This window comes from Pristiophorus japonicus, chromosome 1, assembly GCF_044704955.1.
Source record: "Pristiophorus japonicus isolate sPriJap1 chromosome 1, sPriJap1.hap1, whole genome shotgun sequence".
NCBI lineage: Eukaryota > Metazoa > Chordata > Chondrichthyes > Pristiophoridae > Pristiophorus > Pristiophorus japonicus.
In genome coordinates, this window is record NC_091977.1 from 36246126 (window position 1) to 36266588 (window position 20463).

Here is a 20463-nt window from a genome sequence, read left to right on the forward strand (position 1 = left end):
GAGTCTTGGACAAAAAAATAAGGGTGAGAAATTCATGGGCTTAGCGCCATGAAATGGCGCTGAAACAGTGGCTGCCACAAAGAACCCATGAGGCAAATACATTACAATGTTGACTTTACATCACAAGTGCGAACTTCGACCTGAGCACTGAATTCAGCGCTGGGCCCTAAATACGAAACCTGCGTGCAAGCAGGCTGACAGTGGTGTTGTCTGCACCCCTTAAAGGGACACACATCATTCAGGGAAGTTTAGATTTAAGGTTTTTGACTGTTTTTTTTTTGATTTTATTGAAGTGGTGGCTTGCTGCGATAGATGTGAAAAAAAATTTAAGTGTGGTGTGGAGTGCTGCTGGATGCTTGCAAGGGCCCGAATGGTAATTGAAGGCCTTTGAGAAGACAGAACATGCTGCGAATACTCAGAAGGTCAAGCAACATCCGGGGAAAGAAAAACAGAGTTCACGTCTCAGGGCGACATGCTGCCTGACCAGCTGAGTATTTCTGGCATGTTATGCTGTCATTTCACATTTACAGCATCCGATTGCAGGGCGAAGAGGAAGATACAGAAGAGGAGGAAGCCGAAGAGGAGGAAACTTAAGAGGAAGAAGCCAAAGTGGAGGAATCAGATGGAAGGATGCATCCCAGACAGCATCCTTTGTGGCCGGGATATCTGGGATGGAATCATTCACCTGCGGTCCCAGTGACCACAACCCTAATACCCCTTCCAACATTTGTCCCACACCTTACCTTCCATCTGCTACTCACCATCACAGTGTCCTCTTGGCCATGAAGCTGAAATAAAAGCCACCACAAAGCCAACTTTCCAATCCACCTATATACGTCTATCCATCCAATGTGACATCAAGAAATCAACGCATCCTCCAATTAATTTTCTTAGTGACTGTCTTGTCTGTGCCTTTGCCTATCCTACTGATGTCACACAGTGCTACAGTATGGCTGAAGGCTGCTAACTTTCAGTGGTGGTCACTGCAAATAGGCTTGCAGGTTGACCTTGAGGAGCTGGTAGCTTGGAGTGTCAGATCAATCTTTTTCTTCTTGTTTTTCTTTGCTCTCTTCTCCCTCTTCTTGGTCACCCATGGCTTTTGCAGATGCATTTACTGACCTTGAACAGTGGTCTGAACTTTCTTTGGCCACTGGAGTCATGTGGTGGAGGCGACACTTCTGGCAGTGATGGCCTCGGTGATCTACACCCACATCCTTCTTTCTGGAGGGCCGAGTGGCACCTGTGGGTAGAGGGCCTGTCCTGCAGTACTGACCAGCTGCACAAAGCTGGAGTATTGCATGTGAGACCCTGGGTGCCCATTCCTTGGCTTGCTGAGCCACTTTAGGAGTGCTGAGGCATTTTCCCGTTGTTTGAGTTGAGGAAGGGAATTCAGCATTAAGCACTGAATATTCACATTTGGGACTTCTTTTTAACGTTAAATATTTTTTTAAAGGCAGAAGGGGCTGACAATGCATTGCTTCACCATTTTAATTTGTATTAACATAGAAACATAGAAAATAGGTGCAGGAGTAGGCCATTCGGCCCTTCGAGCCTACACCACCATTCAATGAGATCATGGCTGATCATTCCCTCAGTATCCCTTTCCTGCTTTCTCTCCATACCCCTTGATCCCTTGAGCCGTAAGGGCCATATCTAAATCCCTCTTGAATATATCCAATGAACTGGCATCAACAACTCTCTGTGGCAGGGAATTCCATAGGTTAACAACTCTCTGAGTGAAGAAGTTTCTCCTCACCTCAGTCCCAAATGGCCTACCCCTTATCCTAAGACTGTGTCCCCTGGTTCTGGACTTCCCCAACATTGGGAACAACCTACCCGCATCTAACTTGTCCCGTCCCGTCAGAATCTTATATGTTTCTATGAGATCCCCTCCCATCCTTCTAAACTCCAATTTATAAAGGCCTAATTGATCCAATCTCTCCTCATATGTCGTCCGGCCATCTAGGGAATCAGTCTGGTGAAACATCGCTGCACTCCCTCAATTGCAAGAACGTCCTTCCTCAGATTAGGAGACTAAAATTGAACACAATATTCCAGGTGAGGCCTCACCAAGGCCCTGTACGACTGCAGTAAGACCTCCCTGACCCTATACACAAATCCCTTAGCTATGAAGGCCAACATACCATTTGCCTTCTTTACCACCTGCTGCACCTGTATGCCAACTTTCAATGACTGATGAACCATGACACCCAGGTCTCCCCTTTTCCTAATCTGCCACTATTCAGATAATATTCTGTCTTCGCGTTTTTGCCCCCAAAGTGGATAACCTCACATTTATCCACATTATACTGCATCTGCCATGTATTTGCCCACTCACCTAACCTGTCTAAGTCACCCTGCAGCCTCTTAGCGTCCCCTTCACAGCTCACACCGCCACCCAGTTTAGTGTCATCTGCAAACTTGGAGATATTACACTCAATTCCTTCATCCAAATCATTGATGTATATTGTAAAGAGCTGGGATCCCAGCACTGAGCCCTGCGGCACTCCACTAGTCACTGCCTGCCATTCTGAAAAGGACCCATTTATCCCGACACTCTGCTTCCTGTCTGCCAACCAGTTCTCTGTCCACGTCAGTATATTACCCCCAATACCATGTGCTTTGATTTTGCACACCAATCTCTTGTGTGGGACCTTGTCAAAAGTTTCAGTGTGCATGGCCTCTTTAATTCTCAGGCTCTTCATTGCCCACAATTCCTTGCGAGCTCCACAGCCTCACTTCCAGAGGCTGTGCAAGGCTCGAACGCTGCCCCTACACACTTCAGGTCAGATGACACCAGCAATGCCAGCAGGATGGCATTGCATAGAAGGTAAGCGCTCCACCAACAATCTCCATCCCCCCCAGATGATTTTTCAATTTTGCTCCATTCGCGTTGCGGCCATTAACTAAAATTGTCGGTGACACTGGCAACTTTACTGGCTAAAATGAATTTCTTCCTCTTAGAGTTGAAGGGATAAATGTTTAGTGGAATCCAGTACAAGAGGACATAATCTTAACATTAAAGCTAGGAAACAGTGCTTCACACAAAGGGTAGTGCAATCCTTGAACTCTCTTCCCTCTCAAAAAAAAACAGCTGAGGCTAGATCAATTGAAAATGTCAAAACTGATATGGATAGTGTTGTGTATGGAGAAAGAGTCAGACTGAACACTGTGAGCTCAAAGTAAAGTGTGACCTCAGTCTTTTATTGCAGATCTGCAGAGTGCCTCTCCAACATGTGAAGCCTCCTTAAATACCTGTGCTCCCAAGGCTTAAGGGATCCCTTGGGACTCCGGGGAATGAGCCGTCTGGTGGCTGTTCAGAGTAAATACAATTCCACATATAGAACAACATTCCCCCGCCAAAGTCAATAGTGTAACTATTAACAATGTGAGTCGACCGGGGCCCTTCTTGCCCTGGTTGATCGTCTCGGTGTGAAAACTGGTGTTGTTGAAATATTTGTTGGGCCCTTGCTGGGCTGCCTGGTGTGTTGGGCCCTGCAGGGCTGCTGTGGATCATGGGTTCTGCTTCGTGGTCAACCGTGGTGTCAGTTGCCACTGGTGTGTGTGTTGGAGGATCAAAAAAGATTGGGTTCAAGATGGGTTGCTCAAGGTAGGCCATGAATCTGAGTTTGATTTGGTTCAAGTGTTTCCAGTGAATGAGTCCATTTGAAAGTTTGACCCGAAACACCCTGCTCCCCTCTTTGCCCATGACAGTGCCGGGAAGCCACTTGGAACCTTGTCCATAGTTTAATACAAATAAAGGATCATTGACTTCAATCTCGCATGACACATTTGTGCTATCATGGTATGCATTTTGTTGAAGCCGCCTGCTCTCGACCTGTTCATTTGGATCAGGATGAACTAATGAGAGCCTTGTCTTAAGTGCTCTTTTAATGAGCAGTTCAGCAGGTGGGATCCCAGTGAGTGAGTGTGGTCTCGTACGAAAGCTAAACAGGACTCGGGATAGGCGAGTCTGCAGTGAGCCTTCAGTTACCCTCTTCAAGCCTTACTTGATGGTTTGCACTGCTCTTTCTGACTGACCATTGGACGCTGGTTTAAATGGGATAGATGTGATATGTTTGATCCTGTTACGGGTCATGAATTCATTGAACTCAGCACTGCTAAAACATGGCCCGTTGTCACTCACCAAGACATCGGGTAAGCCGTGTGTGCAAACATGGCCTGCAGGCTTTCAGTGGTGGCAGCGGACGTGCTAGCCGACATTATCTCACATTCAATCCACTTGGAGCACGCGTCTACAACCACAAAGAACATTTTACCCAAGAACAGGCCTGTACAGTTGACGTGTACCCTTGACCGCGGTTTGGAGGGCCAAGGCCATAAACTTAGCTGCGCCTCCCTGGGTACATTGCTTAACTCCAAGCATGTGTTTCATCTGTGAACGCAGGACTCTAAGTCCACATCAATACCGGGCCACCACATGTGGGATCTGGCTATCGCTTTCATCATTACGATGCCTGGGTGGCTACTGTGGAGGTCATTGATGAAGGTCTCTGCCCTTCTTGGGGACCACTACTCGATTGCCCCACAGAAGGAAGTCTGCCTGCATAGACATTTCATCTTTGCGCCGCTGGAACGGCTTTATCTCTTCCTGCATTTCCACTGGGACACTGGACCAGCTCCCATGAAGCACACAGCTTTTGACTAGAGATAATAAGGGGTCCTGGCTTGTCCAGGTTTTGATCAGCCGGGTAGTGACGGGTGATTGCTCACTCTCAAATGCTTCCATAACCATGGCTAGATCTGCAAGCTGAGCCATTTCCACCCCCGTGGTGGGCAATTGCAGCCTACTGAGAGCATCGGCACAGTTTTCTGTGCCTGGCCTGTGGCGGATGGCGTAGGTGTATACGGGCAACTTGAGCGCCCATCTCTGGATGCAGACCGATGCGTTGGTATTTATCCCTTTACTCTCGGAAAACAGGGTCATAAGTGGCTTATGGTCAGTTTCCAATACGAATTTTAGCCCAAACAGTTATTGATGCATTTTCTTTACCCCATAGACACACGCTAATGCTTCTTTTTCAATCATGCTGTTGGCTCTCTCGGCCTTAGACAGACTCTTGGATGCATAAGCAACCAGTTGCAGTTTCCCAAAATTATTAGCTTGTTGCAATACACACCCGACGCCATATGACGATGCATCACATGCCAGTACCAAACGATTACATGGATCATACAACACAAGCAATTTGTTTGAGCTTAACAATTTTCTCGCTTTTACAAAGGTATTTTCTTGGCATTTGCCCCAAATCCATTCGCCCCCTTTTAGTAGTAAGACATGTAGTGGTTCTAGCAGGGTGCTGAGACCTGGTAAGAAGTTACCAAAGTAGTTCAAGAGCCCCAGAAACAACCGCAGCTCCGTCACATTTGTGACCTCAGTGCGTTCTCGATTGCCTCCGTCTTCGTGTTGGTGGGCCTGATGCCGTCCGCCGCAATCCTCCTTCCCAGGAACTCCACTTCAGGTGTCAGGAAAACGCACTTTGAGCATTTTAACCTGAGCCTCACGCAGTTGAATCGACTAAGAACCTCCTCCAGGTTCTGCAGTTGCTCGACTGTGTTCCGACCTGTGACCAAGATGTCATCCTGGAAGACCATGGTGTGCGGGACCAACTCCAGTAAACTTTCCATGTTTCTCTGGAATATCGCCACCGCTGATCGGATTCCAAACAGGCACCTGTTATAAACAAAAAGACCTTTGTGCATGTTGATGCAGGTGAGGGTCTTCGATGATTCCTCCAGTTACTGCGTCATGTAGGCTGAAGTCAGATCCAGCTTCGTGAACGTCTTTCCTCCCGCCAGCGTTGCAATGAGGCCGTCGGCTTTTGGTAGTGGGTATTGGTCCAGCAGGGAGAAATGATTGATAGTTACTTTGTAATTGCCACAGATTCTGATGGTGCCATCTCCCTTGAGGACTGGGACAATAGGATTGACCCAATCGCTGAAGTCGATCAGTGAAATGATGCCCTCTCGTTGCAGCCGGTCTAGATCAATCTCTACCCTTTCTCTCATCATGTATGGTACTGCTCTCGCCTTGTGATGGATGGGTCACGCCCACGGAATTCGGTGGATCTTCACTTTTGCTCCTTGGAATTTCCCAATGCCTGGTTCGAACAGCAAAGGAAATTTGTTTAAGACCTGGGCATACGAAGTGTCGTCAGCGGGCGATAGCGCCCACGTCGTCCCAGTTCTAGCGTATCTTTCCCAGCCAGCTCTTGCCGAGCAGCGTGGGACCATCACCCGGTACCACCCAGAGTGGTAGCTTGTGCACCGCTCCATCGTAGGAGACCTTTACGGTAGCACTGCCGATTACAGGAATCCATTCTTTAGTGTAAGTTCTTAGTCTCGTGCGAACTGGAGTTAAGACTGGCCTTGAGGCATTGTTGCACCACAACCTTTCAAAAGACTTTTTTCCCTTGATGGACTGGCTTGCACCCATGTCTAGCTCCATTGACACCGGGAATCCATTTAGTTCAACATTCAGCATTATCGGGGAACAATTTTGTGGTGAATGTGTGCACCCCATGTACCTCTGCCTCCTCTATCTGAGGCTCTGGTTCATTGTGATCTTCCATGGATCTGTCGTCCTCTGCAACGTAGTGGTTTGCAGGTTTAACATGCTTTGCAGTTCGCCTGCACACTCTTTGGAGGAGTCCCATTGTTCCACAGCCCTTGCAAACGTATCCTTTGAATCGGCATGAATGGAAACGATGATCACCCCCGCAGCGCCAACAAGGTGTTAATGGCCTTGCATTCATCACACTCTGAGACATCTGCTGATGTGTAGCTTCAGGTATGTGTGACCTGCCCTGTACGTTACGATTCGAAAACAACATCACTTTGTTCACAGTACTTGTAGCAGAACTTGTGTGTTGAGAGATTTGCTTAGTATTGTCACTGATGGCAATGAAAGCCTGGGCTATCGTTATGGTCTTACTCAAGATTGGGGTCTCTACAGTCAAAAGCTTGCGAAGTATGGTTTCGTGGCTAATGCTAAGTACGAAAAAGTCTCTGAGCATGTGCTCCAAATGTCCTTCAAATTCGCAATGTCCTGCAAGGCGTCTCAGCTCGACGACATAACTCGACACTTCCTAGCCTTCAGACCTTTTGTAGGTGTAGAACCGGTACCTCGCCATCACAATGCTTTCCTTCGGTTCAAATGCTCTCGGACCAGTGTGCACAAATCATCGTACGATTTCTCCGTGGGTTTCGCTGGAGTGAGCAGATTCTTCATGAGGCCATATGTTGGTGCCTCACAGATGGTGAGGAGGTTCTCTCTACGTTTGGCAGCGCTCTCTTCCCCATCTAGCTCGTTAGCCACAAAGTATTGCTCGAGTCGCTCCACAAAAGTTTCCCAATCATCTCCCTCTGAAAATTTCTCCAGGATGCCCACTGTCCTCTGCATCTTTGGGTTCGCCATCTGTATCTCATCGCCAGTTGGTGTGTATGGAGAAAAAGTCACACTGAACACTGTGAGCTCAAAATAAAGTGTGACCTTAGTCTTTTATTGCAGGTCTCCAGAGTGCCTCTCCAACCTGTGAAGCTTTCTTAAATACCTGTGCTCCCAAGGGATTATGGGATCCCTTGGGACTCCGGGGAATGAGCCCTCTGGTGGCTGTACAGAGTAAATACAAGTCCACATATATAACAGATTGTGTTGTGTATGCACGCCTGTTTACTGTGCGATGTCTGTAACACTGTTATGCAGCACTGAATGTACCCTTATACTGTACACACCTTACCTGTACACAAGAGGGTGCTGCTGTTGGAGACCTAAGGCTTATCTGCACACTGCAGGTAACCCAGTATAAAAAGGAACTCACAGCTTGTTGTCCTCACTCAGGAGCTGCAAATAAAGGACTACAGGTCGACACAGTTTAAGTATCATACCCTGCCTTGTGGAGTCATTACTAAAGGTGCCTACGCACACTACAGATAGATTTTTGTTCGGCAAGGGCATAAAGGGATAAGGAACAAAGGTGGGTAAATGGAGTTAAGATATAGATCAATCATGATCTAATTCAATGGCAGAGCAGGCTTGAGAGGCTGAATGGCCTGATCCTGTTCCTATGTTCCTATATTCCAGACACAATCTCCCCTGGCCTGATTTCCTCCTCAGAATTGCCTGCCTAAAACAGGTGTTAGGCGGCTTGAATATGCTAATTAGGCATGTAACGGCTGTTATGGGTGCCCCAATGCTAAATTTGCACGCTCAGTTTTGCCACGTCTAAAGCAGCCTAACCAATGGTTGTTAGTGGATCTCAGGAGGCCACTGAATAAAAGGTAGATAGATGTGTCTTACTTACCTTAATGTGGAAGCAGGAGGAGCAGGAGTGCTGAATTTTCCAGCGCCCCAACTGACAAGCTGCTTCGGGATACCTCAGTGCAGAGGAGGTTTACGAGGTTGATTCTTGAGATGAAGGGGTTGCTTATGAAGAAAAGTTGAGCAGGTTGGGCCAATACTCATTGGAGTTTAGAAGAATGAGAGGTGATCTTATTGAAATATAAAAGATACTGAAGGGGCTCGACAAGGTAGATACAGAGAGGATGTTTCCACTTGTGGGGGAATCTAGAACTCGGGGGCATAGTTTAAGAATAAAGGGTTGCCTATTTAGAACTGAGATGAGGAGGAATTTCTTCTTTCAGTGGGCTGTAAATCTGTGGAATTCTCTGTCCCAGAGAGCTGTGGAGGCTGGGTCACTGAATATATTTAAGGTGGAGATAGACAGATTTTTGAGCGATAAGGGAGTGAAGGGCTATGGGGAGCGGGCAGGGAAGTGGAGCTGAGTCCAAGATCAGATCAGCCATGATCTTATTAAATGGTGGAGCAAGCTCGAGGGGCCAATGGCCTACTCCCGCTCCTATTTCTTATGATACCCGATAGGAGTCTGCAACTCAATTGTATTATGTCACTGAAATCCAAGATCCAATTTACACTGAGCTTCGGGCCTTCACCTCCCCCCACTTCACGCAGGTTTGCGGTGTGAGACCAATTTCACGGCCGGAATCTTCAAGTAGGAATATTTATTAAAAAGGAAGAAAAGATCCTTTTTGAATCTTTCCATTCGTTTATTTTTTCTTTAAACTAAATATTTACCGACGTAAATTTATTTTTTTGTATTTGTTTTATGAGTTGTTACCCGTTTTCCACTTTAAAATGGAGAATGCATTGGTTGAGGATAAAAATTGTCCAGAACTCCTGGAGAACTCCACTGCTCTTTTTTTGAACAGTGCCGGAAGATCTTTTACATCTACGAGAGGACAGATAAGGTTCTTGGTTTAATATTTCACCTGAAAGGCAGGACCCTTCTCAGTAGTGCACTGAAGTGCCAGCCTCGATTCTCCGAGAATAAGAACATGAACCATAAATAAATTTGCAGATGATACACGTTGTGTATGTATATACCCTGTACACTCAATGTACAGTTACATAAGACCAATGAATGTATCTTTACACTGTATACAATATGCCTGCATCACTAGAGAGTGCAACAGGTGTAGACCTGGAGGTCACCTGCACACCGCAGGTAACCAGGTATAAAAGGGAGCCCACCTTACTGTAACCTCATCAGGAGCTGCAATAAATGGACTAAGGTCACAATAGTCCAAGTGCAATACCTCACCTCGTGGACTCATTATTAGAGTGCTTGCAAACACTACAATACATAAAGTGGCCGTGTGGTTGACAGTGAGGAAGAAAGCTCCCGACTGCAGGAAGATATCGATGAACTGGTCAGTTGGGCAGAAAAGTGTCAAAATGGAGTTCAATCCGGAAAAGTGTGAGGTAATGCATTTGGAAAGGGGCAACAAGGCAAGGGAATATACAATAAATGGAAGGATACTGAGAGGTGTGGAGGTACAGAGGGACCTCGGAGTATATGTCCACAGATCATTAAAGGTAGCAGGACAGGTCGATAAGGTAGTTAAAAAGGCATACGGAATGCTTTACTTTATTAGCTGAGGCATAGAATACAAGAGCAGGGAAGTTATGCTCGGACTATATACACCACTAGTTAGGCCACAGCTTGAGTACTGCATGCAGTTCTGGTCATCACATTACAGGAAGGATTGTGATTACACTGGAAAGGGTGCAGAGGAGATTTACGAGGATTTTGCCTGGCCTGGAAAACTTTAGCTATGAGGAAAGATTGGATAGTCTGGGGTTGTTTTTCTTGGAACAGAGGAGGCTGAGGAGAGATTTAATTGAGGTGTATAAAATTATGATGGGCCTAGATAGACTGGATAGGACAGACCTATTTCCTTTAGCAGAGGGGTCAATAACCAGAGGGCATAGATTTAAAGTAGTTGGTAGAAGGATTAGAGGGGAGATGAGGAAACATTCCTTCACTTAGAAGGTGTTGGGAGTCTGGAACTCACTGTCTCAAAGGGCGGTAGAGGCAGAAACTGTCATCACATTTAAAAAGTACTTGGATGTGCACTTAAAGAGTCGTAACCTACAGGGCTACGTTCCTAGTGCTAGAAGGCTGGATTAGGCTGGATATCTCTTTTTCGACCGGCACGGACATGATGGGCCAAATGGCCTCCTTCTGTGTTGTAATTTTTCTAAGATATCAAGTGAGAGACTACAGAGACTATACTGCAGTTTTATATTTGGGAATGAACCAATATGTGCAACATAAGGGACTTTTCATGTATTTTAAATTTTGCTATTGATTTTTGACTATTTTACAATGAAGATGTAGGCAAAATGTAAATTACAAAACAGCTGGATGTTCATGTTTTACGATGGCCAGCAATCAATCGTTTGAAAACCCTTATCATTGCTATTTTTTTCTGTGCCTTCAAAGCATGAGTTTCAGGAATTATTTCAAGATTCTGCTGACCAACAACACTGCTGCTTATATTATGTGTATGGTACTCATCACATTCATGGTAACAGATCAGACGTGCCTGTTGTAAAGTCCTGTTCCCTCAGTACAGACTCACACGAGGCACATGCTGAAGTCAAGGTCACTCAGGACCTGCACCTTTATTTCACAGCTCTGGAATGCTGCACTTGCCTGAGACCTGTCCTTATATACCTGTCTCTTGCAAGTGCACCCCTGGTGGTAAGGTATGCTGGTGGTTACAGGTCATATCTTATTACAGTCATGGAAAGCATGTTAGGATACAGTTATATATAATAATGTAAGATACATCACACCTGTTTTAGTTTAGAAGTGCACGCTATCATCAAATACAGCATGGATGTAACATCTCAATTTACAGTGCACCATTCAATTGATGATGTGTCATATACATTACATGTAGGATCAACTGAATATTGTAAGTTCGTTCAGAATGCTTGCTTAGCCAGCTAAAGATATTAGCATGGAAATTACATTGGCCCTGAAATCCCGGTTTCTTTTTCCTGTGGGCATTCAACTAAAAATAGGAGAAAAGATGCGCACTTACCTTTTGGTCGAACACTCACCAGAGATCCCGGACTCGAGGTGTCCTCTTCTTGCGCAACGGAGCACGTTCACTTTGGGACGTACGTAGGAGTCACATGGGCCTGGACACCCAATCACGGGAAAGTATTTTCTCAGTCATATTAATAGGTGCTTCATAAGTCTGAAACTCCCATTACTATGACTGAGAAACACCCCCAAAGACCCAAACACTACATAAAAAATAAAAAGAACACCTCACGTTATAGAAATTAAAGTTGACAGAAATGTTTTGAAAAAGAAAATTGCCGATTTATTTAAAAAGTTTAAATTATGGTTCAAAATTAAATTACCTGAGTGGGCAGGGTTTTTAACATAAATATGTATTTCAAAATTTTATTTTAATATGTAATTGATATGTTTAAAAACTCACGCTGGTAAAAGTAGGCTATGCGCAGGGACATTCGCAGAACAAGAGATGCACAAATAGCCTAATCTCTGTCGTGGGAATGCCCTCGCTCCAGAGATGTGTGTGATCTTTCAAGCCAGAAACTTGAGAGATCGGAAAATCTGTTTTTTGGCGCATGCGCATTGTGCGCCGTAAACCGGCATTTGTGATGCCTTCCGTACGGACCTGGGGAGGCCGGGCTTTCAGGGCCATTGTTTGTTATATCCTGTGAAAGCTTAACACATTCAAATCCGATTTCTCACTCCACTCGTGCGACTACCACTTTAAAATAACTCGTCATTAAAATAGCAGACAGAAGTATTTGATCTCAACTCAATATAGCAGGGTGTCATTTCCAGGTTATTGATATCAAGGCCGCAAAATTCAGCTCCTTAGCATCCATTGTTTTGGTCCCTCTTTTGGTTCCAAAATGGTGTCCGTGACATGTGTGCACACTTCTGGTGCAAGTTGCACCAGGTGCCTTATTAGTGAGGGCGTTAGTGCGTGCGAGCAGTGAGCGTCTGCTGGAACTATGCAGCGTAGGCAGATCTTGACATCAATCAGTGTGTAACGCTGATTTGATGCCACTGCTGCTCAATGCTCCAGCTAACGCCCTCTCTTAATTCGCACAGCTGAAAATATGTTCAGCAGCAGGGTGGACCCCCCATCAGCACTATCCACTTCAGGTTAGTTGCTGATTGATTTCTGCTGGCTATTGCTACGACTGTAGGTGCTTGGTGCTCTTTTTGTTCTTTAAAGTTGTTAAATTCTACAGGGAGTGGTGTGGAGGTGCTGAAGGACTTTGTCATGACTTCAAGGCTTCTACACAAGCTAATCGCTCCTAGTCATGGCTGGGCGAATAGGCATTCCCCTTGGAATACTGCAAGACGTGGAGAATGAACAGAGGGTAGGCAGAGAAGGACACGCTGCTGGCAGAGGGAAGAGGAGGAGGGGGAAGAAGAGCTCTCAGCAGGAGACTATATCTGCAATTCACCTACCTGATCCTACGTCAGATGTCTACACTTCAGTAAGGATGTCCTCACTGAAATCTGCCACCTGCTGCAGCCACAGCTGTAACCTCAGAGCAAGGCAAGGACGGCATTGTCAGTGACTGTGAAGGTGACGGTGGTGGCCATGAATTTTTATGCGTCGGTATTTGCAACATCTCCTAGTTTGCCGCCCACTGTTGCATAAGAGAGGTCGCTGATGCTCCTTATTCCAAGAGAGTTGACTACATTTTATTTTCTCTTGCCAGAGAGCAGTCGGCGGAGTGAGCACATGGCTTTCAGAGAATTGCATGCTTCCCCATGATGCATGGTGCCATTGTCTGCAGGCACATCGCTTTGCGGTGTAAGAATTATGTACGAATTTCACGCCTCCTACATGAGGTGTTACAGCAGGGTTCATAGATCTGAATCTACTTTAACATAAAACCACACAGATAACCTATCTCCCAGAGATCTTGTATTTAACCATGAATACACAGATGAAATAAGAACCCAATTTAACCTATCCTGGACTCTTCAATTGCCCCGTGGCCAAACCAACACTCACTTGAAGACTGTTGAAAATTCTATCATTCTATCAGGATACGTTTATCCTGAAATAAAAACAGAAAATGCTGTAAATCTCATCGGGTCAGGCAGCATCTGTGGAGGGAAAAAAGATAGTTAACGTTGCGGGTCAATAACCCTTCATCAGAACTGATGTTTATCCTGGCTGACTATAGAAAAAATCTATTGGGGGGCGAAATTGGGTAGCGCCGCAAATGCGGTGCAAAGTTTTATCTGTTTCAACATTTAGCGCCCGGCGAGATAGACTGCAAAATTGTAGTAAATTGGGCACTTTTGCCTCAGAAATGAAGGCAGGCCATATCTGAGGCACTAATGGCCTCAGTGAGTTGCTGCAGGGCGCTATAACCAGAGCCAACTTCAGTTGACTTTCATTTAATGATAATCAGCCTGCTGCTCATTCCAATTCTTAAAGGAGATATTGTTTCAGGCAACACCTAGTCATTTTCATTATTGCAGGAGTTGACTGTGAGCTGCAAGGAAGGGCTGTGATGGCTGCTCCAATACCTCTTAGAAGGGCCACTCGGTTCAATGATTGCATTGGAGGCATTGATGGGGGCAGTAGAGAGAAGGAGGGAGGCACTCTTCCTTCCATCTTGGATAAGGCCAATGCCACAGGTTTTTAGGGCCATGTGGGCAGAGGTAGTCGCGGAGGTGTCCAGCCAGCACGGTGGTCGACAGAAGCCCATTACAGTGCCGCAAGAAATTCAATGACCTCAGTTGGGTGGTCAAGGTGAGTACATGTTTGCACAACTCTTACATACCAGCCTCTGAGCATCTGCCTGTGCTCATTCTGCAAACCAGCATTTAACCAAGCAGGCAACCACCAACCATCCATGTCTATTCACAGCCACATCCTCATTTTACATCGTTCCTACAATCACAGCTATTTAACCACGGCAGGCATATCTTCCACATATATAACTGGGCTCTTACTCACACAGGTTCCTTTCTTTTGCAGGCTAAGGTGACACACAATAGAAAGGAGCAGCAGCAAAGTGGAGGAGGAGAAGCTGAACTGTGCCAGCTGAATAACCTGGAGGAGCGAGTGCTGCAGCTCATTGGTAAAGCAGGCACCTCAAAACACTGGAGAAGTACCACCAATGCTGCCTCCGCAAGATCCTGCAAATCCACTGGCAGGATAGGCGCAGCAACGTCAGCATCCTCGCTCAATCCAACATCCTCAGCATCGAAGCACTGACCACGCTCGATCAGCTCCGTTGGATGGGTCACATTGTCCGCATGTCCAACACGAGACTCCCAAAGCAAGTGCTCTACTCGGAGCTCCGACAAGGCAAGTGAGCCCCAGGTGGGCAGAGGAAATGCTTCAAGGACACCCTCAAAGCCTCCTTGAAAAAGTGCGACACCTGGGAATCTCTGGCCCAAGACCGCCGAAAGTGGCGGAAAAGCAACCGGGAAGGAGCTGAACAACTCGAGTCTCTTCGTTGAGAGCAAGCTGAAGCCAAGCGTCGACAACGGAAGGAGCGTGCAGCAACCAAGGCACCTCACCCACCCATTCCTTCAACCACGTCTTCAGTCACCTAAGAACTCATTTTTAAAGTGGAAGCAAGTCATCTTCGACATCGAGGGACTGCCTATGACGATGATGTCATTGACACGTGGGTTCTGCTGAACAGGACACATATGAGGACCTCAATGGGGAGGCATTCACACAAAGCGTGATGGCAATGAATTCCGACATGATAGGTGCAATGGCAAAGGCGCCTGAGAGCTTGTCGGCAGTGGTAAGGTGCATGGAGGAATCTGCCGCCGGCATTGTACACAGCTCTGCACACCATGAAGCCTATCATTGCCAGTGTGCAGACGATGGTAGACTCCCAGAGAGACCATAAATGCCAGACGTCATGACTTGTGTCATGGGCGATGTGGCAGCTTCTATTGCGGCACAGGTGGAAGCAACACAAAAACCTGGTGCCATCATGGAGCCAATGGTTACTTGCATGGAAGCTCAGACAGCTCTCATACAGTCACAGCTGCATTCCATGCAAGCTCTGACTGCTGTCATCGCCGTTGGGTGCACCACAGTTGACCGGGGATCTCACATTGTCACAGCAACCTAGCAATCTGACCTGCAGCAGATTGGTGGGCATGCGGAGTTGCTGCCCCGGGGGACTGGCAGTGGTTCAGTGGAGCAGGAACCTGCTGTCCTCTCTCAGGATGACAGCATTCCTAATCCCACCACTGACACTCCGCCATTGCACTTGTCACCGCCCAGCTTGAGGTGGTGTAGCCTACAGCCGGGCCTTCCAGGCCCAGAGCTGGTTGAGGTCATCCTGCAAGGCCATCTGCAGTCTCAGTCCCTGACACACAGCAGCCTTCCACCAGTCACACTGCAGCCACAGTGGACACACTGCGGAGGAGTATTCGACGAGGTCAACGAAAGAGGGGCTATCAGGAAATGCACAAGGGTGATGAATAAATAAGTTATACGTTCTATTGTACTAAAGTATGGCGGAGAAGTGCTGTTGGTGCCTCTCATCTGGAGGGAGGAGAGTATGTCGGGAAATCTCAGAGATGCAGTGATCGTGACCATCTTTAAAAAAGGGGACAAGTCAGACTGCGGCAATTACAGGAAAATCTCCCTGCTGTCAGCCACTGGGAAAGTTGTCACTCGAGTCCTCCTCAATCATCTTCTTCCGCTGGCTGAGGAGCTCCTCCCGGAGTCACAGTGCGGATTTCATCCCCTGCGGGGCACAATGGACATGATCTTTGCAGTGTGTCAGCTGCAGGAAAATAGCAGGGAGCAGTGCCAGTCCTTATACATGGCCTTCTTCAACCTTACAAAGAGCTTTGACATTGTCAACCGCAAGGGTCTATGGAGCGTCCTCGTCCGTTTCGCCCCCAAAAGTTTGTCAACATCCTTCACCTGCTCCACGACTACATGCAGGCCATGATCCTTACCAAATGAATCTATTACAGACCTATTCCATGTCCGGACCGGGGGTCAAACAGGGCTGTGTCATCGGTCCAACCCTCTTCTCAATCTTCCTCGTCGCCATGCTCCACCTCACAGTCAGCAAGCTCCCCGCTGGAATGGAACTAAACTGCAGAACCAGTGGGAAGCTGCTTAACCTAGGCCATCTCCAGGCCAGGTCCAAGATCACCCCAACCTCTGTCGTTGAGCTACAGTATGTGGACGACGTCTGCATCTGCGCACATTCTGAGGCTGAACTCCAGGATATAGTCGACGTAATTACTGAGGCATAGGAAAGCATGGGCCTTACGCTAAACATCCATAAGACAAAGGTCCTTCACCAGCCTGTCCTCGCCGCACAGCACTGGCCCCCCCCAGACATCAAGATCCAAGGTGCAGCCCTGGACAATGTGGACCATTTTCCAGACCTCAAGAGCCTCTTATCAACAAAGGCAACATTGATGCGGAGATTCAACATCACCTCCAGTACACCAGTGCAACCTTCGGCCGCCTGAGAAAAAGAGTGTTCGCAGACCAGGCCTTCAAATCTACCAACAAGCTCATGGTCTACAAGGCTGCAGTAATATCCGCCTTCCTGTATGGCTCAGAGGCATGGACGATGTGCAGAAGACACCTCAAGTCGCTGGAGACATATCACCAACGATGTCTCCGCAAGATCTTACTAATCCCCTGGGAGGACAGGCGCTCCAACATCAGTGTCCTCGCCCAGGCTAACATCCCCAGTATTGAAGCACTGACCACACTCGATCAGCTTCGCTGGGCAGGTCACATAGTTTGCATGCCAGACACGAGACTCCCAAAGCAAGTGCTCTATGCGGAGCTCCTTCACGGCAAACGAGCCAAAGGTGGGCAGTGGAACCGTTACAAGGACACCCTCAAAGCCTTCCTAATAAAGTGTGTCATCACCACTGACACCTGGGAGTCCCTGGCCCAAGATCACCCGAAGTGGAGAAAGTTTATCCGGGATGGTTGTTGAGCACTTAAATCAAGCGCAGGCAGTGGAAAGTGTGTGCGGTAAACCAGTCCCACCCACCCCTTGCCTCAATGACTATTTGTCCCACCTGTGACAGGGTCTGTGGTTCTCATATTGCACTGTTCAGCCACCAAAGAACTCACTTCAGGAGTGGAAGCAAGTCTTCCTCGATTCTGAGGGACTACCTATGGTGATGATGATATTATTGTAGTAAGACTTCTTTACTCTTATACTCAACCCCCTTGCAATAAAGGCGAACATACCAAATTACCTCCTTCTGTGATGTAACAATTCTATGATTTACTGCAAAACCTCTACATTTTGTGAATTGGTAAAAGCTACCGTATAGTATTCAGAAAAAAACTATTCTTAGTTTTGCCCTTACAGTTAGTAAGGGCAAAACTAACTGTCAGTTGTCAGTTTTGGAAAATAAATTCATCAGTTTAAGCTCTGTAAATGTTCTTTTTAGTCTCCTGATTGATTTATTTTAAAATTTGCCCTGATGATTGTTTCACTACTTTCACAACTCAAAGATACAATGAGAAGTAATCGACTGAGATTCAAATGGCACTGAAAAAACATTGTTTCTTCTGTTTCAATTTCCAACATTTGTTTCAATTACTACATTGTGCCGCATTTATTGTAAAGTTGATGGTTTAAGACCATTAGGTACAGGATGAGTTCCAGCCAATCAGTACCCTGCTACTACTAACTGTCTGGAGCAGCAATTCTCCTGCCCCACAGAGAGCTCTGTGTGTGTACGTGTGCGGGTACATACCTGTGCCGATAACTGTGGCGCACTGGTTCCGCGATAGGGTGAGTCAGAGATTCATGAAACTTTCGCTAATCCCGCAGAGGGAGTCTCTGAGGCGGCTGACTAGTTCGTTCTTGATGGCGAAACCGACTCTGTGGAGCCGGCGTTCTTCCTCTGGTTTCCCTTTCCAGAAGAAGGTGTAACCTCCACCTTGTTCCTTGTGCTGGCCTTCCCCTGCCCGCCGGGTCTCGCTTAAGGCAGCGATGTCAATATCGAAGCGTCTAAGTTCCTGGGCAACTATGACAGTGCGGCGTTCCAGTCTGTCACTGCTGGAGTTGTCCGTGAGGGTCCTGATGATCCAGGTATGAAGGTATGGGCCTTACACTAAACATCCGTAAGACAAAGGTCCTCCACCAACCTGACTGCTCCACACAGCACTGCCCCCCAGTCATCAAGATCCACGCGCAGCATTGGACAACGTGCACCACTTTCCATACTTCGGGAGCCTATTATCAGCAAGGGCAGACATCGCTGACAAGGCCGCCTGAGGAAGAGAGTGTTCGAAGACCAAGCCGTCAAATCTGGCACCAAGCTTATAGTCTACAGTGCTGTAGTGACACTCACCCTCCTGTATGGCTCAGAGACGTGGACTCTGTATAGTAGATACCTCAAATCGCTGAAAAAATACCACCAACGATGTCTGCACAAGATCCTGAAAATCCCCTGGGTGGATAGATGCACCAACGTTAGTGTTCTCGATCAGGCGAACATCCCCAGCATCGAAGCACTGACCACACTTGACCACATTGCTCACATGCCTAACACACCGGTGAGGAGGGATGTTATATTAGAGGGATCATTAACTGAGGCCATGTGGGTCGAATTGAAAAATAAAAAAGGGGCGATCACACTACTGGGAGTGTATTATAGACCCCCAAACAGTGGGTGGGAGATAGAGTAGCAAATATGTAGGCAAATTGCTGTGAAGTCTAAAAACCATAGGGTAGTAATAGTAGGGGATTTTAACTATCCAAATATTGATTGGGACAAATTTAGTGTGAAGGATATAGAGGGTGCGGAATTCTGGAAATGCATTCAAGAGAAATTTTTTAGTCAGTATGTAGCAAGCCCAACACGCGAGGGGGTGGTCTTGGATTTAGTTTTTGGGGAATGAAGCTGGGCAAGTTGAAGGGGTATTAGTGGGAGAGTACTTGCGTGCAAGTGACCATATTTCAGTCAAATTCAAGTTGGTTATGGATAAGGACAAGAGTAGGCCTGGAATAAAAGTTCCGAATTGGGGAAAAGCTAATTTTGCTAAGTTAAGGAGTAATTTGGCCAGAGTGGACTGGAAACAGTTACTTGTTGGTAAATCAGTATCGGAACAGTGGGAAGCATTCAAAGAGGAGATCCAGAAGGCTCAGGCCAAACATGTGCCCTTAAAGAAAAAAGCTGGCAAAAATAATTTTAGAGCTCCCTGGATGTCTCGGGACTTACAGAGGAGGATTTAAAAAAAAGGGACACTAATGTCACATATCAACGGCTAAATACTTTAAAATCTTTAGAGGGATATAGAAAGATAAGAGGTAAAATTAAAAAAGATATAAGGAAATCTAAGAGAGAGCATGAGAAATTCTTGGCCAGTAAAATTAAGGAAAACCCTAAGATGTTCGATAAATATATTAAGAGTAAGGGGGTAACTAAAGAAAGGGTAAGGCCTATTAGAGAGCATGTGATTAGAAATCTTTGTGAAGAGGCGGAAGTTGTTGGTTAGGTTCTTAACAATTAGTCTGCATCTGTTTTCACAAAGGAAAGAGGTAATGCAGACACTGCTATCGAGGAGGAGTGTGATATTCTGGGTGAAATAAATATAGTGAGACAGGAAGTATTAAGGGGTTTAGCAGCTTTGAAAGTAGATAATCCCCAGGCCCGGATGAAATGCATCCCAGGTTGTTGAGCGAAGTAAAAGAGGAACTAGCAGAGGCCTTGACCATCATTTTCCAATCCTCTTTAGATCTGGGCATGGTGCCTGAGGATTGGAGGACTGCGAAGGGGTAATGATTGATGGATGTTTTTGTGACTGGAAGGATGTTTCCAGTGGGGTTCTACAGGGTTCAGTATTGGGTCCCTTGCTTTTTGTGGTATATATCAACGATTTAGATTTGAATATAGGGTGCAGTGCAAGGAAGGTAGTGCAGGGGTCCCCTGTGGTCATCCCCTTGCACAACAGATACACCGCTTTGGGTACTGTTGAGGGGGATGATTCATCAGGGGGGAGCAGCAGCAGCCACGTTCATGGCACCATGGGTGGCTCTGCTGCACAGGAGGGCAGGTAAAAGAGTGGGAGAGCTATAGT